The sequence below is a fragment of the Schistocerca gregaria genome, chromosome 5 (assembly GCF_023897955.1).
Source record: "Schistocerca gregaria isolate iqSchGreg1 chromosome 5, iqSchGreg1.2, whole genome shotgun sequence".
NCBI classification, from domain to species: domain Eukaryota; kingdom Metazoa; phylum Arthropoda; class Insecta; order Orthoptera; family Acrididae; genus Schistocerca; species Schistocerca gregaria.
The window spans coordinates 478,433,549-478,456,926 of NC_064924.1; the positions used below are offsets into that span (position 1 = coordinate 478,433,549).

A 23,378-nucleotide genomic window follows, 5' to 3' on the forward strand; every position below is an offset into this window, starting at 1 on the left:
AGACGATTGCGAATCGTCCTACTCAAAATCGTCTTCTGACGCTGCCTCCCGACGACCTTGCTCGACTTATTATTTTTTTACAGGCAGGCATTGTGCTTTCCCGCCGAGGAGTCCCAACACTTTCCCCCACCCGCCGGCGACCGTCTGGCTAGTCACGTGACGTCCCGGCATGCAGCGCGGCTCGCAGAGCGCGTTGCTCGGAATGGAAGCCAAGCAGCCGGTTTAGTCGCGACACGCGCTCGCTCCTTGTCGGTTCGGTGGTGTGTGTTTCAAAATTGTGTTGTGTTTTGAGTGCATCTTACGTCGTCTTTTCCGGCGAGTCGAGCAGCTGTGACTGGATCTCAGCTGTATTACCTAGTCCGGAGAGTGGTAAGTAACACCTGTCAGCCATGTGCCTGTTACATATTTGAATAATATGACCGTTACGAGAGGTGGCGGTCGGATCTTTTCGGCAGCGAGGCTCAACAGGTACTGCGCTTAGGTGGTTATTTCTGTAAACTAATTAATGGTTTTACGCGGGTTTGGGCTCCTTTTTCTCCCGATTCATCATCTGCTATGAGTGAGTGAGTGGTACTGACTGACCTTATCGTTGTATTTAAATCCCCTCTTACGCGCTGTAGTGACTTCACTTGACAAGACAGTGACACACTCTTAATGGATTGTTGCTAAAAACTGCAGCTTTAATTTGTATCGTTGAAATTGTGATTGCCGAGAGTCTGAAGCTATTTTGTTAGTATGCGATAAAGTAAATCTTTCGCTAATTCAGGCAGTAAATGGTGATAACAACTGCGAACTGTTCGATTCATGACGTATTTTATTAAAAACGCTCCGAATCGCAACTTTGTAAGAAAACTAAACCAACTACATGTGTGGTGTGCTTGGTTGTTTTAGTAAAATAAAGTGCTTTATTGACCCAAGAAATTGTTTTGAATTTTTTCGATAACTGTTATTGCTCCAGGTGAAATTGTCTAATTTATCGTTACATGTGTAAAATTAAAGAACTGTTACTATACTGTAGCGCCTTTGTTATAGTTTGAATGGTAGACCGTCTCAAACCACACTTGGGTATGTGACTATTAACTCTAAAAATATCGTCCGGAAACTACCTGCATCATCTCTCGATAATCTGTCCCTTCGGCATTGTGTACGGTGCAACAATATTAATTGTCGTGGAGGGATTACAGGCGCTTAAGGTTTGTATTTAAAGTTATATTCAATTCTGCCTTGAACTGCGTTGGCCGCCAGGATGTTTCGACCTTACTGCCTCAGACAACACGAAACTCGTTATCAGACAACACACTCACACGTCACCTTGTTTGAGCTACTATACACTAAGCTCGGCTCAGAGGACAAGTGACGCACTTGTGCTCCAGTGTAAACATTGCCCCTTTTTTTACGCGTTGGTTTACGAAACTGTATTAAACACTTTGCCTATGAAGACAAAAATCTGTATCGGAGAAGTCTGCAGATGTATTTCAGATATTAGGCTCGTCAGGTTACTGACCGCGAAGAGATGACATTAGTGAAGAAACAGTGATAGTAGGCTTGTTGCTCTTCTACTGCCAACAAACTGTCCGCGCTACGATAACAATGTTCCAGCGACCTTCCGGCAACCCGTGGATCGCCAAGCTCACCGCTCATAACGCGGCTAAATAGTACTCTTCTTCTCGCCTGGTAAAATTTAAGATCATTAAAAGAATTTTACCTTTTTTTAAAGGTCTGTAATGTTAACTTTGATGTACAGTTTTCCACGTAATTCAAAGAGCATAACGATTCTAAAAACCTCGTTTCGTGTTACCGAGCGGGGTGGCGCATTTATAAAACACTATTTTCGCATTAGAGGGAATGCTATTTCAGATCTCTGCCCGTTCATCCAGTTTTAAATTTCCCAAAATCGCTTAAAGCAAGCAAATTTCGGTATCGGACAAGGCTTTCTTCCCCATTATGAGGCTGTGATCGGTTCTAATGACGTGAATGTTATATCCAAGTATTCTTACCACCATTTCAACTCTTAGTGAAGAGGACATGTGAACGTACCGTACTTTAAAAATTATATGACATCTGGGCTGCCCAAGAAGCTTGTTTCTGTAGCAACCCTACATCATTAGTGAAAAGGTTTTTTGACAAGGATTAACGTGTTGCTGTTTCTGGGGAAAATCTGCAATTAACCCTCAAACGGAGTGATGATTTTTTAGTATCATAAATGGTCTTGTGGGGTCCAAATGGATACCACTCAATTTTATCCATCAAAATTAATTTACTTTCATTAGAAATATTTATTTGTAAATTCCTTAATTGCCTATGTTACAACACAAAACTTAAACTAAAAGAATCTCCATAAAAATCACAAAAGAAAAACAAGTTTATGCAACACTACTTGACATTGAAATGAAATGCATGTGAACATATGTTATAAGATGCCTGAGAATTTTGAACCATTCTGTCGAAAATCCAAGAAATCGCTGCTGCAGGGTCATTTTTGTTCCTCTCATCTCTGCTAGTTATGTCATCAAATCTTAGGCAGTAAAGCAATATCAGCACTCTCTTCACGGATAGTATGGCGCGGAAAATCTCTTCCAGCGGCGTCTGTTGCAAACATAGACCCCAGATTTTCATGATTAGATTTGAAAATGACACTGAAGTATAATAATCCAAATAGTGCCCTAAGTTCATCGACGTTCATTTCTCGTAGTTCTCTGCGCTGCTGATCAGAAAATTTTGATCGATATGAAGAAATTTTCACATTGGTATGACTCACAATTTCTTCTAACGTATCTCTGGTAAACAAATACTCCCACGCTTGCATGAGTCTCCCAATCGGCTCTCAGGGCGTTTCAGTGTAGGAACTTTTATTATCACGTTGTGGGCTGGTGTTCTCACATTCCTTTGAGGTTCTAGAGTGGACCACTTATACCTATTTCTGCCATAGAAACTAGATGATTCCCCTCTGTTTATTTCCAATTTATCTGATTCACTAGTCACGACTTTGTTCTGAAGCAGTTTCATGTTCACTGTTGTAAGAAGGGTCATTTTCATCGTCCAGATCATTTGCATCACTACCCTCTTCTCCTTCTTTTAGTTCTAGCGTTTTTCTCACAAATCCTAGAAAACTTGGATCGAGCGCTGACATACGTGAATGAAAGCTTGAACCCATAGTCACACTGAAAACAAATGAAAACACTCACTAAGCCAGAAACAAAATGACATTTCGTTGATAAGTAAACTTTTGATGTAGGGCAAACAGAAGCACTTACGGTGTCGTGGGGTCAATAATGGCACCACCCTAACTTTACAGCCGTACACTGAGAAAGAGAACAACTCGACAATGCTATTAGTTCGTCGGGAAGTTCACTATCAACTGCCGAGAAAGTATGTAGAACCGCCAACAATAGAATGACCAACAGAGGAAATGGGACGTGTGTATAGTTTGACTGGTATCAAAAAGAACACGACAACTCTGAGGGTTAATGGTTGTACGACAATATTAGTCTCTTCAGATTTCACTATAAAGCGCAGCCACTGAGTTGTTCTTATGGGGCAGCTGCAACTGTGTTAAGTCCATTCTGTAAAATGAGGAAACCACTTCAAATTCCATTATGTGGCTTACAGTTTACACCGGATGATGGCAACTTTTGTGTTCCAAAACCTGTCGTGTACACAGTGAGTTCCCACTATCTTTTTGCCGAGGGGTGTCCATATAGCCTCCTGCCAGAGGTACAGGCAGAGAATGGGCAAAAAAATTGACAGAAAAGAGACACAAGAAAGAAAGGATTTAAAAAATTAGTCGGGGGCGGCAACTTAACGGTGATTCTTGTATCTCGTATTCTAGTCTTCACTCTCGGCCGGCGACTGTAAACGTACTCTGTTGTTCCAGAGTCATTTCGACCAAATAACATCATACAGAAACAACCGTTATCGAAAGGAGCCCATGTTGACGTTATTTATTTATGTATTTATATCCCATAAATCCAATACTGCGAAGCATTCGCATGGATGTAGGACGTGTCAGAATTATTAGAAATAATAAAAAAATTATTGCAAATAATACAAAAGGGATACATAAAAGTACCTCTTGTGGTAACAATGCGCCTGGCTCACACAGATTATACCTACAGGGCTCACACACGCTCAACAAGAGTGTTTGTTACTGCTTCTTCGCCACAGTATTGTAGTCTTAGTATCGGCGAACGCGTGCCGTAGTAAATTTTACCGGAGGCTTCCCATTTTTGCTGATTTCTGCCGATAGAGGGCTCGAGCGAGACGTGACGGTGGAGGAAATGATATCATAATTTACTAGCTCTTCCAGCCATTTTCAGTTGACATGATCAGCTGTGCAAATCAAAAGTAAGTAGAGAATAAGCATTCTGTAGCTGAGTAATGATATTACGCGAGTTGATAGTTGTTGCTGTTCTTGTAAAGGTCTGTACTTAATCATCCTAGTTGAGCCCACATAATAAACAAACGTACTCTGTCGCTGGTCATTGGCCGCACTGTTCAAGCATTTGTTTTCCTATGACCACTGTATGTAGGTCATACTTCCGTATTTTGTTATTCTAGAGTCAGAGATTGCCGAAAGTAAAGTTTAAAGTTTCAAGTTTCTTTGCTAATCACTGCGCAGCGTTAATCCATGTTTTTGTATCAAGTCTTATTAGACATTCGATTTTACTGTGCCTCATTTTTTAGTTTACATACAAAATTGTAAAATTAGCGAAATATATGCACAAAAAATTGCAGAAATGTAATTTTACGCTGGGGAGGGAGGAGGATGGAGTCCCGTCAGGGGTCCCATTTTGCTAATGAGTTCGCACTTGTGGGGAGGGGGGAGTTTGATGAGGAAGAGATTTTTAATTTTCAATGGCCAGCAGATCATGCAAACTATTACCACCAGAGGTCCGTTAATGCAGTTGATATTTGACTTCGTGATACAAAAACTAAAGACAGCATACAGTTGCTTTTTATCGTTGATGTTATTTCGATGGAACCGTGCTGTGTATTATTTCCATTGTAATAATGCTTTGAAGGTTGGTAGCACATGCAAAACAAACATGGGAGGAAAAACATCGATGTGAGGGTCCTGTTTTCATTATTGAATTATCGATTCGAGGAAGTCGCCTCCGCTACCTATACATTGGTCGTAGAATAGCATGCAGTGTATTTTGCCATTATCGAAATCTCTATAGTCCAGTGATTCGGAGGTTCCTGGAAGAATGTCTTCTCAAATGACCTCGCCGATATTTTTTCAATCATCCTCTGTGGTGATGAGGAAACTGCTTCGGAAAGGGCTACTGTTAGTCGTGAGTTACAAGAATGGCACCGTTTTCTTATACTTCCAGAGTAGAGAGCAGTGAATGTTTTCATACTGAAACAGTCAATTTGATTTATCCTTGTTCAGTGTGGACAAACTGTTAATTCCTCCTCCTCCTCTTCCTCCTCCTCCTCCTCCTACTACTACTACTACTACTACTACTACTACTACTACTACTACTACTACATACATACATGTTTTGACACGATGGGACTTACAGTTGTAATCTCTCTATCATTTTTGGACACCGGCGATGTAATGGCTTTTATGTTCCCATAACATGAGATTATTACTTCGTGTTCCCAGATAAACCAAGCTTTATTTTTATGTTCATCATAACTTTTATTGAGTACTTTAGATCGTAGTGCCTCTGCCGCCGATGATAGTAAGCCACCGGTAGGATCTATGTACTTCCGGAGTAGTGTATACCAGAATAGAAGTTGCTGTGTCTACATACGAGTATATTGCTTAACGCTAATGTGTAGCATTTACCCACACGACTACCTCATCTGCTAATCGTAATTATGTTCTACGATAGATACAGAGTTTTACAGATATGTGAACTTTAAGCGTGTTACAACAAACAGTTTGGGCTCACGGTTACAGCTGGCGCGCTCCCATTGCTAGATCCGGAACCTGTCAAAGACGTTACACGATATTTTTGAAGTAATTCTGTCTGGCGAAGTTTATTTCCACCAGTTGAATCAATTTTTGGTGCCGAAAGTTAATATACAGTTTCTCCACATAGTGCCATGCTCACGTAAATTTCAATTTAAAGAAATGTACAATTCGGATTTAACATCTTGTCGGCAACAAGGTCTTGACCTTAGAGGAAGATAGAAAAGGAAAAGGGCTGTATATTCTCCGAAGGAACCATTTTCCTTCAGTGGATTTGGGAACTGCCGGAAAATGCTAGTTTCGATGAGCGGGCGGGAATTTGAAGCGCCGCCCCACAAATTGCTAAGGATTCATAAGGAAGCACTTAGAGTAATGAAATCGAAGGTTTACAGCTGTTGTTTAAAGAGAAATGTAACACGAATAAATGGCGGGACAAACTTGACGCGAAGCATCTCACGAGGCGAGTTCGTAATTATCACGCAGTTGGTGGAATATTGAACTTCAGCTCAACCACGCACAGTGATAAGCGACATGTTAAACGACGCGGTGCTACAATACGTTCATTCTAAGGATAAACCTTATGTAAACATTACTCTATGTATACTTCCACGTTTTTTGGAATCACATAGGATTTTTTTTCAATACGAGACAAAAATAAGATCACACTACGATTCGATCTCAGTGATGCACAGAATAGAATATCCCAGTGTCATTCTCCAACGCTATCGGTAAAGCTATGCATGTCGTTTATATAAAAAAAGGTTTAACTAAATGTTCTGAACACGTCGGAGAACTTCAAAGTCGATTTTCTCTGTAAACTTGCGAAAAACATGAACTTATTTCTCGGCAATTTTAACGATGTTCCGCGCGCATATTTCCACGCGCGTGATATGGATATTCTTACGATGTACGAATGACAGAACCAAGTTCTTAAACACAATAATGTCCATGAGATTAAAACTAATGTTCAACACCAAAAGGTCTGCATGTTATGTGAAGTCCATTTCATGCCCCCAACTATTTGTGAAATCTACGTACATTTGTTCTTGTACAGCGTTCTCTCTCACCAGCCAGAAACTATAAACTTAGGATGATACCTTGCCTCTCGATGTACGTCGTTTGGAATCTAATGTATCATTAATTGTATGTAGTTGAGCCAAAGTTCAGTATTCGGTTAATAATATTGTTTAATTTTATCTGTTGTAAAGGATATTATCAGCTAAAGTGGCCATCACTAATTAATAAACTGGTCGATCACCATCGGTGATAATGTAAATTATTGCAGTTGCAGTTCTCTGTGACAGAATCAGAGTGCATTAATGTTGTTTCCAGGCCTGGTAGAGTGTATAATGAGCGGCAATAGTCAGATGTTTAGTGATTACTGTGAAGGACACGGAGACGACGCGTACTTTCGTTGGATAACGTTATCAGCACCTGACAGCTTTGAACAGGTCTCATAGTAGGTCTCCATTTGGCCAGCTGGTTTAATCGTCCAATATCAAAATTATTTGGTTATTTAGTTGATACAGATACCGATGTCGGGTTGCCTTGGGATGTCAAGGCATTCGTTCCGCATCAGACCACGGCAAGAGAGTATCGCCGTATTATGTACGACTCGCATTGTAATCGCGTAACATCGGCATCTGCCACCCGAGAACAAGTAATGGACTGCCTGCTACATTGTGTGTCATCCCGTAACACTGGTCGGGACTAGCGGCAGTTGGATTAGGTAATTACAGTCCTGTGCGTTGGCTGGCGCTAACACAACACAAATGGTTGCGTGTGGAGTGATGCTGTGACCGAAAGTATGGACTACTGATTAATAGTGACGCACTGTATTCAGCGATGAATCGTAGTATAGCACTAACCCAGATGACCGTCATCAGACAGCATGGGAAGGAAGAGATCTCATTTTCCAGTGGTTCTGATGGGAGCAGCAATGTTTTTCCTGTCGCCATGGTATGTTCCATCTGTTACCACTGTGAAAAGCGGTACCGCACAGACACTCTGCATCATCACGTGTCACCTCTCACGCGACGTTATCGTGGTGCTGTTTTTCGACAAGATAATGCTCGACCGCACACAGCCCATATATCTATGATCTGTGTGCTTGTTGTTGTGTTACCGTGGTCATAAAGATGCTCGCATCTGTCTCCGATGTGTGTCTAGGTCGGATGTAAACTCCATCTCAGTTTCCAGGTTATCAAGGACCAGCCACAGCAGTTAAGAGCAAGGTTGTGTCAGGAGAACATTTAAAGGCTTCGACATCCTGCCCAATTGAATCACTGTTGTATCCAAGCCACACGGGGCGCAACGTCATACTGATAAGTGGCCGCACACTGGATAGCTCTTCATAAATTACACTTGATTTTGTAATCGTTGAATTATTGAATCCCGCCCCAACCTGTTAAGCTACATTGTTTTTCCATACTTAACTTGGTGATACGGATCTGCTTGTGAAAACGTGTCGTTTGACGTGTGATTTATCGCTGAGTGTATGTGGCTGAGTCGGTTTAATATTCCACCAATTATGTGGCAACTACCAACTTCTCATTTAATAAGTGGAATATTAAACCGGCTCAGCCACATATAGTTAGTGGTAAATCACACGTCAAACGATACATTTCTAGGAGCGAGTTCTCATCCATGTTAAGTATACAAAAATCGTCATGACATTGAATGTGAACGGATAGGATGAGCAGCACTTTGTCTTGCTTACTGATGATGCTGTAATATAAGGGAAAATGTCGCCGCCGTTCCTTTCATGCCCTCACCTGTACCGTCAAATCTACCTACCTCTGTTCCTGCACAGCGTTCCCTCTCAGCTGTAACTATTCTAAACTATATACGTTACATGGACCGTTCGTATATGTAATAATTATGTAATATACGATTCTAATAATTATTAATATATATACTCCGCAAGCCGGCGTTAGCTGCATGACGAAGAGTACCTTGAAGTACGGCTAGATACTGCGTTTCTTGTTCCTCTCGCAAACAGAGCGAGGGAAAAGAGAACGTAAATGTATCCGTGCCTGTCTTAATTTCTCTTATCTTGTCTTCGCAATCTTTACACGAGATTTGTGCTAATGCTGTCCACGGAATATTCTCAACAGCGTTTCGCGAAAAAAGCGCCCTCCATCCAGCGATTAATATTTGATAATAATTAGTAACAAATCTAACAGCGCTACTCTGAACTGTTTAGATGTCGAACCCGACTTAGTTGAGATCCCAAACACGGATCTCACAAGTTCCGTGTACGCCGTCGTCTTTATAGATAAGCTACATTTTCCTTATAGTATTATCCCGATAAACCTAAGCCGGCAGCTCACCTTCCCTACAACCGACGTTATGTGTTCGTTCTATTTCATATCGCTTTACAGCGTTACACTAGATATTTAATCGACGTGGCACCAATAGTGATCGAACATTACAGGATCGTTTCTGCCACGCAGCTGCATTAATTTACATTTTTCTGTATTAAGAGCAAGCTACTATTCATCACACCAAATACAAAGGCGTCCTTTATCACCTTAAAATTACTCGACGGCGACGTTTTCCCTTATATTACAGCATCATCAGTAAGCAGTGAAAGTGCTGCTCATCCTATCCGTTCAGATCGTTTATGTATATTGTATAGAGAGCAATAGCGGTGCTATCACGCTTCCCTGTCGTGCTGATACACGAAACTTCACGCCTACGCTTCGTCAGTAAATGTTAGCAATTTCTGAAACTGCCCCGCTTTCCGTTTGTTTTATCGCACGGCATTCCTACTGTTCTGTGCCCAGCGCGCTTACTACAGTCAAGCTTTCAGCAATGGAACGCCAGTTCGCTCTCGATTCGCTCCCCAATTTCAGCCTTCAGAGCCGATAATTTGATGCTTACAGGTAATCGGCGCGTGCGGTACGAGATATTTAATTTGCGAGTGCGGCGGCGGCGGTAGTGTTTTGTTTATTTACGTCCGGCGGCGCAGACGAGCGATTTTGTTTTGCTTCCGGCGCGCCGGCGGGCGTTTCACTTTCGGACCATTGAGAGGGCGGAAGGCCGGCTGCGAGCGGAGACGAGCCGTGTATCGATTGTGGAGCTAGGGCTCCCCCGCGCGCTGCGCTGGGTATTTCGACACGTGCTCCGCAGACTCGCCTTCCAAACACTCCGTCAGGGCCACCAACCCCTGCGCGGGAACGACCTACCCGGCGCCACCGACAGAAGAATCGCTGCCGCGTCGATATCGGACGCTCCTCATCGATAGTGGTATCGACACGGATCGACTACGGTGCCCGCAAAGGCGGGAAGCGGCTGTTGTACACAACTCTCTCTCTCTCTCTCTCTCTCTCTCTCTCTCTCTCTCTCTCTCTGTCTGTGTGTGTGTGTGTGTGGGGGGGGGGGGGGGAGAGGTGGAGGTCCGGTTCTAATTATTTTAACTCCTAGGAGGAAAATTGTATTTGGCTTCCCTTCCCTCAGAGGGGTACTACTCTGAATTCAAGTACGTCGTTGAAATGGCTAATAAACTGTGCAGTCGCATTGAGACCAGTGACCACCTGTCAAAAACTTGAATAACAGCCTTTTGCAACGCGGACCGCAACGAGACGTGCACGAAGAGTCAATGAGGTTCTGGAGAATACCGACACGGATGAGGAGCCGTGGCGACTCCAGCGCGTGGTCAAGCTGCGCTACGTTCCTCGGTTGACGATCCGTTGCGCGAACAGCCCGATCTGGTGGGACCCACAGATGCGCGATTGCGTTTAAATCCGGGGAGTTTGGTGGCCGAGGGAGTAGGTAAAATCATCCTAGTGCTCTATGAACCACTGCGAGCTATGTGACACGATGCATTGTCCTGCTGCTAGATGACATCGTGCCACGGAAAAACAAAATGCATTTAGTGATGGATAAAGTCTCGAAGGATGGATGCATACTTGTGTTGATCCATTGTGCCTTCCAGAACGATGATACCATCCAGATAATGCCACGAAAACATTCCTGAGACCATAATGCTCTTTCCTCCGGCCTATACCCTTCCGACGATTGTTGCAGGGTATCGGCCGTATGTGTGATGTATCATACACTACTGGCCATTAACGTGCTACACCAAGGAGAAATGCAGGTGATAAACGGGTATTCATTGGACAAATATATTACACTAGAATATATTACACTAGAACTCACATGTGATTACATTTCCACGCAGTTTGGGTGCGTAGATCCTGAGAAATCAGTACCCAGAACAAACACTTCTGGCTGTAAAAACGGCCTTGATACACCTGGGCATTGAGTCAACCAGAGCTTGGATGGCGTGTACAGATACAGCTCCCCTTGCAGCTTCAACACTATACCACAGTTCATCAAGAATAGTGGCTGGCGTATTGTGACGAGCCAGTTGCTCGGCCACCATTGACCAGACGTTTTCAGTTGGTGAGAGATCTGGAGCATGTGCTGGCCAGGGCAGCAGTCGAACATTTTCTATATCTAGAAAGACCCGCACAGGACCTGAAACATCGGTCGTGCATTATCGTGCTGAAATGTAGGGTTTCGCAGGGATCGAATGAAGGTTACAGCTACATGTCGTAAATCTGAAATGTAACGTCCACTGTTGAAAGTGCCGTCAGTGCGAACAAGAGGTGACCGAGAAGTGTAACCAATGGCACCCCATACCATCAGGCCTGGTGATACGCCAGTATGGCGATGACGAACATACGCTTCCAATGTGCGTTCACCGCGATGTCGCCAAACACGGATGCCACCATCATGATGCTGTAAACAGAACGTGGATTCATCCGAAAAAATGACGTTTTGCCATTCGTGCACCCAGGCTCGTCCTTGAGTACACCATCGCAGGCGCTCCTGTCTGTGATGCAGCGTCAAGGGTAACCTCAGCCATGGTCTCAGAGTTGATAGTCCATGCTGCTGCAAGCGTCGTCGAACTGTTCGTGCAAATGGTTGTTGTCTTGCAAACGTCCCAGTCTGTTGACTCGGGGATTGAGATGTGGCTCCACGATCCGTTACAGCTAAGCGGATAAGATGATTGTCACCTCGACTACTAGTGATACGACGCCGTTGGGATCCATCACGGTGTTCCGTATTACTCTCCTGAACCCACCTATTCCATATTCTGCTAAACGTCATTGGATCTCGACCAACGCGAGCAGCAGTGTCGCGATACGATAAACCACAATCGCGATAGGATACAATCTGACCTTTATCAAAGTCGGGAACGCGATGGTACGCATTTCTCCTCCTTACACGAGGCATCACAACAACGTTTCACCAGGCAACGCCGGACAACTGCTGTTCGTGTATGAGGAATCGGTTGGAAACTTTCCTCATGTCAGCATGTTGTAGGCGTCGTCACCGGTGCCAACCTTGTGTGAATGCTCTGAAAAGCTTCCTGTCGGTTAAATTTCGCTTCTGTAGCATGTCATCTTCGCGGTGTAGCAATTTTAATGGCCAGTAGTGTAAAATGTGATATCTGAAAAGGCCACACGTCGCCACTGAGTGGGCGTGTAGTCGCAGTAGTGCCGTGCAAATTCCAGCCTTCTTCGGCTAATGACAGCAGTCAGCATGGAGGCCTATGCGCTGCAACGTTCGCTGAGCGGTCTTAGAGGAGACACGGCTATTCACCCGTACACATTCCCAGCTGTCGTCACCTGTCATCTATGGTCCATGGTGCACATCATATGCCTTGGCGCCGGGTTTGGATAGCGACGTCTTGCCGTGTACGGTATACTTCAACCGCGGCGGGACGTCAACATTTTACAAGTTTTAGCCACTTCGGAAATTCTTTCACCCTTGGCCCGAAAGCCGATGTTCATTCTCTTTTTGACTTAAGATAACTCGCTCGGTAACCGTATAACGACGACAATTCCACTGTTTTCCTGCGTCCCCCCGACTAGCTTTATATGCACTCCCCCCCCCCCCCCCTCCCCCCACTGCTAGTGCTACGACCTGCTGTCTGTGAGTGGTTATTGCACATTGATGTTGAACATAGACTGTAGTCACGTTAATGACTCGACCGTGTACAACGATTGTAAACCATTGGCACTTGTTTTAGTAAGAAATTGCTAGATTTGATTCAGTGGAATGGCAGCAGAAAACTAACAAATTAACATTCATTTAATCAAGAAACAATAACAAATTGTGATCTCTCGGGGCCGTACGGTTCTAGGCGATACAGTCTGGAACCGAGCGACCGCTACGGTCGCAGGTCCGAATCCTGCCTCGGGCATGGATGTGTGTGATGTCCTTAGGTTGGTTAGGTTTAATTAGTTCTAAGTTCTAGGCGACTGATGACCTCAGAAGTTAAGTCGCATTGTGCTCAGAGCCATTTGAACCATTTGATCTCTCGGGTTTTCTCGGCATGAGAGACTAACGGTCTTCTGGGTATTCCCGGCTCAGTCGTTTTCTTCGAGCACTTCTTCTTTTGCTGTTGGGTGCACTCGCTGCCTGGTCTCCAACCAGACCGGTTATTTCCGCATCTTTTTTCATTATCTTCGGGCGACCTTCACGTGTTTGCGTGTAAAGAAGGGTCTAGTACTTCACTACACTTCGGAAGAAGATTGGGAGAGGTACACGGGAGCTCGTAAGCCTTCCTGCTGCCGTATTGTTCTAGATCAGCTTTACACCGTGTGAACTGACGGCCTGAATTCGCTTACTCCGGTTTGTTTCAGTTGGATTTCTTTCAGTTGTCTCCCGGTCCCGCGGACTTCGTCGATCCTGTTGTGTTGACTTGTTGATCGTGTTTGTATTACTGTGCCAGTGTGAGAGTCGTGGTGGAAGTCTGCTGTTCCCGGATACTGGTTTGCTTTCAAGATCCATCGTCACGCGGGACGGGACAGACAACGTCGACAGGCGGGAAATCCAGCGCCACGAGACACAGCGCCGTCGGCGCACGGAAGAGCTGGTTTACGTGATTTTCCACTCTCCGGCGTCAGTTGGCTTTATTTGGCTGGCAAACTTCAAAGTTTGTTAACGAAAATGAACAAGCATAAAATTCATGCGTTAGCTCTATTAAAACGCACATTTCTTCCCTTGTCCATATGCTAGTGATGTACTGTCTTTCGTATACACGAATAAAAAGTTCAATATCCATGAACATGTAATACGGCAAAAAGGTAAGACATGCCAAGTCGGTAATGGCAACGGCTTACAAAATTTCACACAGTCGAACGAACGCGATTCAGTTACAGCGCTTTTATATAATATCAAACATTAATACGAAAGCTGCACATACTTCCGGAAAACGCGAAGGCGGGGAAAGAAAAATAAAGACATCAGGAGGCGAACCCGCTACCCAGCGTATGGTAACGTGGCGCCGAAAGTTCTGCAACGTGCGACATTGTATTTCATACTACGGCCTTTGAGGTTTTAATCGCCCATATGTTACACTGTAATTTAATTATACTCTTACCAAGAACAACACGTATTTTATGAATCTTCAGTGAGTTGCTGCTTTAAAACGGCAAGATGTAAAACAAAAATACGAAAATTCTTCAACCATCAACATGACGTTCCCTTTTTTTTTTTTAACAACAAATCCTACGAATAACGGCGCGTTTTCAAGAGAATCAGTGTGTTGGTGTTTAAAAACAGCGTATATTCATAGGGTGAAAGTTATAACATAAACACCTTCCGAACAAGCCTAGTAGGCCTAACGGTACAGACCGGTCGCCGTGTCGTCCTCAGTGTGGCAAATCCAGAATGAAAATAATGACAGTATTATGAAAAAGATAGATTGCTAATGACAGTATTATAAATAGGATAGATAGCTACTCACCATATATTGAGTGTTGAGTCGCATACAGGCACAACATAAAGACTGCTAAACATATTAGCTTTCGGTCGAAAGGCCTTCTGAATTAAACACACACACACACACACACACACACACACACACATACTACTAACTGTTTCATGGACTCTAAGGTTTACTTGCTACGCCCCTAACGGAACATTCATTCTGCAGCGGGGAGTGCGCTATTTTGAAACTTCCTCTCACGAAGAAGGGTACCCAACTGTCGTAGCCGTGCACAGTTTAAGTCTACATAGCGTGTTGGAACAGTTACACATACCAAGCAAATTACAGCTGATATGGGCAAGAAACGTAGGAGCTGCAAACGGCCAAATGTAGGCTGTGAGTACACTTAGACAGGAACCTTCGTGTAGACTAGTCCAAACGAGGCTAAATATTGTAGACAGACAAGCGGATGCATTCAGTAACGTTAGAATAACGGAAATTTGTGCTTCAAAAAGGCATCGCCCAGAACCGTAGCCTTCGGTCTCGTATGATTCCAAGTTATCCCTTTGCAATGAACTAATGACGACGAACCTCGTTATTAATTATTCTTTCTTGTAGCACTTTCTTGTTTCTACCATGTCGTTTCAGCGCCCTTTCGAGTTGATCGAAATTGTCTTTTTTATTTCTTATTCGTGCCATTGCGGTAGTGAATTTGACTCTAGGGGACAGTACGCACGATTGTGGAGGATCGTTTGCTTTGTTCTGCTTTGGTGGTGATAGATAATGCGAGCGAGGCACCACTTCTCTCGTCACTGCTGCTAATGCTGGACCGCTTTCTGAAGTCGGCCCATTGTACAACTGTTAAAAAAAAAAGGTCCAAATGGCTCTGAGCACAATGGGACTTAACATCTGAGGTCATCAGTCCCCTAGAACTTAGAACTGCTTAAACCTAACTAACCTAAGGACATCACACACACCAGTGCCCGAGGCTGGATTCGAACCTGCGACCGTAGCGGTCGCGCGGTTCCGGACTGAGGCGCCTAGAACCGCATGGCCACACAGGCCGGTTGTACAGCTGTATCATTGGATCATTCCCAAAACTAATTTCAATATAATCTTCGGCGGTGACTGTATCTACTACAAGTTTTACACTTTCCAGTTAAAACTTCATCAAGTAGCAGTTTCCTAATCTGCTGAAAAAGTATGCGATCTACCCTAGTTCGTCTTTCCTCTGAAATACCGAAGAAATCCTCTAAAACCACAGTTGGTTTAGTTTTTAAATTTTTCTTTATTTATTGGTTTTATGATCTGGTTTCACTGTGTGACTGTTTACCCATAAACACGTCGCATTCACCTGCAATACGTAATTAGAAGACCGGTTCCGCCTCTACATGTTTTCTTGCACTCCATGCTGCCCGTTCTCTCCTTTCGCTTCCAACGGTCCATAGCATGTCAGATTGCACCAAATGCCTCTTATTTTCTGGAACATAAATAAAGTGGTCTCGTTGGAACTTCAGTAACAAGTGTGGGTATCTTTCTTGTCAGATTAATTGTGAGTGCCGGACCGGCATTCGTACCCGGGACCTCGCTTTCGCGGGCAATGCTCTTACCCCACATAACTATGCAGACACGACACACTACCCTCCAGTACCCCTCACAATACCTTTCAGACTTCACCGAAGTTGTCTTCGAGCACTGCCGTGTCCACGTCTTCTCATTAAGTTAAAGAAGGCGGCCTCTGCGTTGGTGAAATGTTGCCATTCGGTGGTGCGACCATCGTTAACGCACGGCAAGATTCGCGACGCTTTGGAAGGCAGGCAAGAGGGGCCACACCGTATCTGATGGAACTGCCGAAATCGACTGGTAACAGGTGTAGTAGAAAAGTGAATACCTTTTGACAGTACAGACACGGTCGCTTCATCTATAGATTTCCCAGTCAAGTCGGTTAAATTTCGCAGTCAGTCTCGTGACGTTATCGTAGATCCAGATTGCCTTCGCGCATGTCACGCCATCAACACAGTCGGAAGACGACGCAGGTAGTCTCGTTACTACTTCTACATCCACATAATACAAACGCCTGGACGCCGATTCCATCTTATGCCGACTAAAAAGAATTGTTACTCCTACCGGTGTAATGCGCCCCCTTTGAGCGCAAAGGATTCGTTTCAGTCGGCGTGAAATATTTACTGAAATTGCTCTTTATATGTTTCGGGAATAACTTTTACCAATATCCTTTCTTCCAGGAGTGTTAGTCCCGCAAGGTATTCAGGAGGACTTGGGTCAAATTTGGAAGGTAGAGTAGTAGTTCTAGCGGAAGTGACGGTATGAGGGCGGATGGCGAGTCGCTCCTTCATAGCTCAGAACTGAGAGAGGTCCGGGTTCGACGCCCGACATAGTTTTAATTGCAAGGAGATTTATTTATAAATTAGCTGGCTGGTAATGTCTGTAGCGCTCTGAGGCCGTGTGTAGAAGACGCTGTGCGTAGGGGGGCATCGTGAGAAACGTAATACCAAATACTGAAATACTTACAGATGATAGGTGCCTGGTGGAAAATCGGCACCTGGCCCTCCTAATTAACAAATATAATGCAAATTCACGAGCCCGTCCGATAATTTATGTACAGCAGTTGCACTGCTTTAAAGTACGTAAGCGTTTTTGCACGCAGTGATTTAAGGTTGAATGACCATATCATTATAGCCGTGGGGAGACTAAACGCCAGATTCAGGTTCATTGGACGACTTCCAGTGTATTGTAATTAGTTTTCTAAAGAGGTCGCTTAAAAAACTATTTTCGATCCATTCCCGAGGTCTGTTTGTCGATACGGGATCCATACCAATTTGATTTCATTCCTTTCAGATCAGTCTTCGGACTGTTTTGATGGCGCCTACCAAGTATTTCTCTCCTGTGCTACCCTCTTCATCGCATAGTAGCCACCATCCTTTTTTTATAATTTATAATCTCTACTTTCCCCTAAGGTTTTTACTCTTCACTGCTCCCCGTAGTACGATGGAAGTTATTGGTCTTAATCCACCTCGTATAAGGATGTTGTTGTGGTCTTCAGTCCTAAGGCTGGTTTGATGCAGCTCTCCATGCTACTCTATCCTGTGCAAGCTTCTTCATCTCGCCGTACCTACTGCAACCTACATCCTTCTGAATCTGCTTACTGTATTCATCTCTTGGTCTCCCTCTACGATTTTTACCCTCCACGCTGCCCTCCAATGCTAAATTTGTGATCCCTTGATGCCTCAGAACATATCCTACCAACCGATCCCTTCTTCTTGTCAAGTTGTGCCACAAACTTCTATTCTCCCCAATCCTATTCAATACCTCCTCGTTAGTTATGTGATCTACCCATCTAATCTTCAGCATTCTTCTGTAGCACCACATTTCGAAAGCTTCTATTCTCTTCTTGTCCAAACTATTTATTGTCCATGTTTCACTTTCATACAAATACTTTCAGAAATGACTTCGTGACACTTATATCTAAACTCGATGTTAACAAATTTCTCTTCTTCAGAAACGCTTTCCTTGCCATTGCCAGTCTACATTTTATATCCTCTCTACTTCGACCATCATCAGTTACTTTGCTCCCCAAATAGCAAAACTCCTTTAAGTGTCTCATTTCCTAATCTAATACTCTCAACATCACCCGACTTAATTCGACTACATTCCATTATCCTCGTTTTGCTTTTGTTGATGTTCATCTTATACCCTCCTTTCAGGACACTGTCCATTCCGTTCAACTGCTCTTCCAGGTCCTATGCTGTCTCTGACAGAATTACAATGTCATCGGCGAACCTCAAAATTTTTAGTTCTTCTTCATGGATTTTAATTCCAACTCCGAATTTTTCTTTTGTTTCCTTCACTGCTTGCTCAATATACTGATTGAATAGCATTGGGGAGAGGCTACAACCCTGTCTCACTCCCTTCCCAACCGCTGCTTCCTTTTCATGTCCCTCGACTCTTATAACTGTCATCTGGTTTCTGTACAAATTGTAAATAGCCTTTCGCTCCCAGTATTTTACCCCTTGCCACCTTCAGAATTTGTAAGAGAGTGCTCCAGTCAACATTGTCAAAAGCCTTCTCTAAGTCTACAAATACTAGAAACGTAGGTTTGCCTTTCCTTAATCTTTCTTCTAAGATAAGTCGTAGGGTCAGTATTGCCTCACGTGTTCCAACATTTCTACGAAATCCAAACTATTTTTCCCCGAGGCCGGCTTCTAACAGTTTTTCCATTCGTCTGTAAAGAATTTGCGTTAGTATTTTGCACCAGTGGCTTATTAAACTGATAGTTTGGCAATTTTCACATCTGTCAACACCTGCTTTCTTTGGGATTGGAATTATTATATTCTTCTTGAAGTCTGAGGGTATTTCGCCTGTCTCATACATCTAGCTCACCAGATGGTAGAGTTTTGTCAGGACTGGCTCTCCCAAGGCCGTCAGTAGTTCCAATGGAATGTTGTCTACTCCAGGGGCCTTGTTTCGACTCAGGTCTTTCAGTGCTCTGTCAAACTCCTCACGCAGTATCGTATCTCCCATTTCATCTTCATCTACATCCTCTTCCATTTCCATAATATTGTCCTCAAGTACATCGCCCTTGTATAGACCCTCTATATACTCCTTCCACCTTTCTGCTTTCCCCTCTTTGGTTAGAACTGGGTATCCATCTCTTAATATCCAGCTCTTAATATTCATACAAGTGGTCCTCTTTTCTCCAAAGGTCTCTTTAATTTTCCTGTAGGCAGTATCTATCTTACCCCTAGTGAGATAAGCCTCTACATTCTTACATTTGTCCTCTAGCCATCCCTGCTTAGCCACTTTGCACTTCCTGTCGATCTCATTTTTGAGACGTTTGTATTCCTTTTTGCCTGCTTCATTTACTGCATTTTTATGTTTTCTCCTTTCATCAATTAAATTCAATATTTCTTCTGTTACCCAAGGATTTCTACTAGCCCTCGTCTTTTTACCTACTTGATCCTCTGCTGCCTTCACTACTTCATCCCTCAAAGCTACCCATTCTTCTTCTGTTGTATTTCTTTCCCCCATTCCTGTCAATTGTTTCCTTATGGTCTCTTTGAAACTCCGTACAACCTCCGGTTCTTTTAGTTTATCCAGGTCCCATCTCCTTAAATTCCCACCTTTTTGCAGTTTCTTCAGTTTTAATCTACAGGTCATAACCAACAGATTGTGGTCAGAGTCCATACCTGCCCCTGGAAATGTCTTACAATTTAAAACCTGGTTCCTAAATCTCTGTAGTACCATTATATAATCTATCTGAAACCTGTCAGTATCTCCAGGCTTCTTCCATGTATACAGCCTTCTTTTATGATTCTTGAACCAAGTGTTAGCTATGATTAAGTTGTGCTCTGTGCAAACTTCTATCAGGCGGCTTCCTCTTTCATTTCTTAGCCGCAATCCATATTCACCTACTATGTTTCCTTCTCTCCCTTTTCCTACTACCGAATTCCAGTCACCCATGACTATTAAATTTTCGTCTCCCATCGCAATCTGAATAATTTCTTTTGTTCCATCATACATTTCATCAATTTTTTCATCTGCAGAGCTAGTTGGCATATAAACTTGTACTACTGTGGTAGGCATGGGCTTTGTGTCTATCTTTGCCACTGTAATACGTTCACTATGCTGTTTGTAGTAGCTTACCCGCACTCCTATTTTTTTCATTATTAATCATACTCGTGCATTACCCCTATTTGATTTTGTATTTATAACCCTGTAGTCATCTGACCAAAAGTCTTGTTCCTACTTCCACCGAACTTCACTAATTCCCACTATATCTAACTTTAACCTATCCATTTCCATTTTTAAATTTTCTAACCTACCTGCCCGATTAAGGGATCTGACATTCCACGCTCCGATCCGTAGAACGTCAGTTTTCTTTCTCCTGATAGCGACGTCCTCTTGAGTAGTCCCCGCCCGGGGATCCGAATGGGGGACTATTTTACCCAAGAGAACGCCATCATCATTTAACCATACAGTAAAGCTGCATGTCCTCGGGAAAAATTACGGTTGTAGTTTCCCCTTGCTTTCAGCCGTTCGCAGTAGCAGCACAGCAAGGCCGTTTTGGTTAGTGCTACAAGGCCAGATCAGTCAATCATCCAGACTGTTGCCCCTGCAACTACTGAGTAGGCTGCTGCCCCTCTTCAGGAACCACACGTTTGTCTGGCCTCTCAACAGATACCCCTCCGTTGTGGTTGCACCTACGGCAGCTATCTGTATCGCTGAGGCACGCAAGCCTCCCCGACAACGGCAAGGTCCATGGTTCTTGGGGGGAGGGGGGGTGAGATATATATATCACTGAGTCGTGAGTACCGCTGGAGTCTTAAAGACCCCAAGGAGTTTGCGTGGAATACATTAGCAGCGTTTTAATGAACTAACACAGAAACCTAGAAACCGAGCGAGGTGTTAGCACACAGGAGTCTCATTCGGGAGGACGACGGTTCAATCCCGCATCCGGCCATCCTCATTTAGGTTTTCCGTGATTTCTGTAAGTGGCTTCAGACAAATGCCGGGATGCTTCGAAAGGGCACGGCCGACTTCCTTCCTCGTCCTTCCCGAATCCGATGGGACCAATGACCTCCCTGTTTGGTCCCCTCCCTCAAATGAACAAACCTACCAAAAATCTTGAACTTGTGGTGCTTCCCAGTTGTAAGATACCTGTTGACATACGTCTTCAATTCACTATGAGCTGCACTAGAATTGTTCACTTGTAAAAACCAGTTTTCGGATTTATAGCTTATCATCAGTGGCATTAGTAGATACAGCGAAACAGTGCTTTATGTCAACGATTTCTACGAAATAAGTGTACATACAGTAGCAGTATATGTCTACATATATTACGTACCTCTATAGCAGTGACATGAATTCGTAACTGCGAATATCGACAACCATCAGTTGTAGAATGGAATGACGACAATGAAAATTTGTTTCGAACCAAGACTCGAACCATGATTTCCCGCTTATCGCAAGCGGTCGCTTTTACCATTCGGCAATCCGTGCACAATTGACGGCCGGACTGAAACCTCCATATGTAGTCAACAATGCGTGTACAACGTGCAATCGTAAATCCATTGTGTCCGAGGATAAATACGGTAGTGCAGTGCCTATATTATTCCGAATTACGATAGTGTTCGTCCGATCACGCATACATGTGCAAAAGAACTTTCCATTGTAATCCAGAATAACACAGGCACTACTATATCGTAGTACGGAAGTTGTGCGTCGGTCCGTCAAACCTTCTATGTAGGTGGGAATGACATGAGGTGGACTTTTTGATTTGCTTTAATTGCTGGGAACTCTACGTCCTCCAGTGAACAACTGTAAACTGCTGCTAAACGGGAAGCAATATCTGTTGTAAACTGTACACAGGGTGTAGGGAAATTCCTGATACAAACACCTGAGACTTGTAGAGGTGTGCAACACACACACACACACACACACACACACACACACACACACACACACACACACACACACACACAAGTTTTGTATCACCTCGGTTCCGAGAGTTCCGGAACCTGTATAGAAAATTGGAATAGAGATCAACATAAACATTATTTCCGCCCTTTTTATTGCTCATGAAAACCACATATTCCATTTCGTACCACCATACAGGGAGGCCATCAGAGGTGATGGTCCAGATTGCTTCACACACTGGTGCCTCTAATACCCAGTAGCACATCCGCTTGCATTGATGCATGCCTGTATTCGTCGTGACATACTATCCACAAGTTTATCAACGCACTGGTGGTCCAGATTGTCCCACTCCTCAATGGCGATTCGGCGCAGATAGTGATTGGTGGGTCACGTCGTCCATAAGCAGCCCTTTTCAGCCTATCCCAGGCATGTTCGATAGGGTTCATTTCTGGAGAACATGCTGGCCACTCTAGTCGAGCGATGTCGTTGTCCTGAAGGAAGTCAATCAAAGATATGCACGACGGGGACGAGAATTGTCGTCCATGAAGACGACTGCCTCGCCAATATGCTGCCGATATGGTTACACTATCGGTCGGATGATGGCATTAACGTATCGTACAGCCGTTACAGCGCCTTCCATGACCACCAGCGGCGTACTTCGGCCCCACATAATGCCACCCCAAAACAGAAGGAAACCTCCACCTTGCTTCACTCGATGGACAGTGTGTCTAAGGCGTTCAGCCTGACCAGGTTACCTCCAAACACGTCTCCGACGATTGTCTGGTCGAAGGTATATGCGACACTCATCGGTGAAGAGAACGTGATGCCAATCTTGAGCGGTCCATTCTGCAATGCTGTTCGACCCTGCTGTACCGCGTTGCGTGGTGTCGTGTTTGCGAAGATGGTCCTCGCCATGGACGTTGGGAGCGAAGTTGCGCATCATGCAGCCTACTGCGCACAGGTTGAGTCGAAACGCGAGGTCCTTCGGCTGCCTGAAAAGCATTATTCAACATGGTGGCGTTGCTGTCAGGGTTCCTCCGAGCCATGATCCGTAGGTAGCGGTCATCCACTGCAGTAGTAGCCCTCGGGCGGCCTGAGCGAGGCATGTCATCGACATTTCCTGTCTCTCTGTATCTCCTCCATGTCCGAACAACGTTGCTTTGGTTCACTCAAAGACGACTGGACAATTCCCTTGTTGAGAGCCCTTCCTGGCACATTGAACTACAGACAACACGAGCCGTGTGCCTCCTTCCGGGTTGAATGACAGGAACTGATTGACTGCCACAGCCCCTC

General features: G+C 44.1%; 1 protein-coding gene across 3 annotated transcripts in view; it reads left to right on the forward strand.

The window, feature by feature from the left end:
• The first annotated feature begins 221 nt into the window (after positions 1-221).
• Positions 222-23,378, forward strand: part of LOC126272280 (uncharacterized) — a 719,890-nt gene continuing 696,733 nt past the window's right edge. For all 3 annotated transcript variants that reach the window (XM_049975035.1, XM_049975034.1, XM_049975038.1), the window contains exon 1: positions 222-369. The gene's annotated coding sequence lies outside the window, so the exon portion shown is untranslated. The remainder of the gene's footprint in view (positions 370-23,378) is intronic.